Source organism: Orycteropus afer, unplaced genomic scaffold (genome assembly GCF_000298275.1).
Source record: "Orycteropus afer afer isolate SDZICR_OR568_19922 unplaced genomic scaffold, OryAfe1.0 scaffold00266, whole genome shotgun sequence".
NCBI classification, from domain to species: domain Eukaryota; kingdom Metazoa; phylum Chordata; class Mammalia; order Tubulidentata; family Orycteropodidae; genus Orycteropus; species Orycteropus afer.
The window spans coordinates 473649-475079 of record NW_006921853.1 but is presented as its reverse complement, the minus strand read 5'-3'; positions in this window follow the sequence as shown (position 1 = coordinate 475079).

Below are 1431 nucleotides of genomic sequence, written 5' to 3'. Positions count from 1 at the left end.
TTATTTCTGTCACCAAAGCCAAATTTTCCAGCTACTGGTGATTCTTCTTTGTTTCCAACTTTTGCATTCCAGTCACCAATGATTATCAACACATCCTGATTGCATGTTCAGTCAATTTCAGACTGCAGAAGTTGATAAAAATCTTCAATTTCCTCATCTTTGGCTTTGGTGTTCGGTGCATAAGTTTGAATAATAGTAATATTAATAGGTCTTCCTTTTAGGGGTATCAATATTATCCTATCAGTGACAGCATCGTACTTCAGGACAGATCTTGAAACATCCTTTGTGATGATGAATGCCATGCTATTCCTCTTCAATTTGTCATTCCTGGCATAGTAGATCATATGGCTGTCTGATTCAAAATGGCTAAAACTAGTCCATTTTAGCTCACTAATGCCTAGGATATCAATCTTTATGCATTCCATTTCATTTTTTACAACTTCCAATTTTCCTAGATTCATACTTCGTACATTCCATGTTCCTATTATTAATGGATATTTGCAGCTGTTTCTCCTCAGGTTGAGTCGTGCCACATCAGCAAATGGTGGTCTGGAAAGCTTTACCTTACCCATATGAGTAAGGCTGGTTTTACTCTGATGATGCAGTTCTTTCCTAGTCCTATTTTGAGAGCCTTCTAATCTAACCAACTCCTCCTCTGCTGTGTTGGACAGTGTTTCTGGACTGTTCATAAAGTTGTGCAGTAATGTATGAGACAGTGTTTCTCTGCTATTCATAAGATTTTTCCCTGGCCAATTCTTTGAGAAGTGGATGGCCTCTTCCTTCTTCCTAGTCTGTCTCAGTGTGCAAGCCACGCTGATACCTGTGCACCATGTGCACCCTGCTGGGTTTGAAACACCAGTGGCACAGCCTCAAGACTCACAGCAACACATCACCACAGTAAGACAAACCGACAGACAAGTTTGTCTCCCTTAGCTGTTCGAAACCTCTCTAACCTCCCCTTATCTGGATTCCTACTGCTGCCTCCTCGCTCTGTCCCACTCCCCCTGTCCTTTTTCTGTCCTTTCCCCTACTTTCCTGCCTTGCCACTTGTGGGGCATGGCCTGTGTTCCCTCCCCTCACCTAGATCCCTGCGGCTGACACCTCTGAGCATGGTATATTCTTCCATTTATGTAGATCTCTTATAGTTTCTTGTAGTAGTGTTTTGAAGTTTTCTTTGTATAGGTCTTTTGTATCCCTGGTAAGATTACTAAGTATTTTATCTCATTGATAGTTATTGTAGTTGGTATTGTTTTCCTTATTTCCTATTCAGGGATATCTTTATTGATGTAGAAGAATCTAACTGATTTTGTTTTTAATTTTATTTTGATTTGGTTGAAGATTTACAGAGTAAATTCACTTTTCATACAGCAGTTCACATATACTTTGTCTCATGTCATTGACCAAAATTTACAATGCAACAGCTCCCCTCCC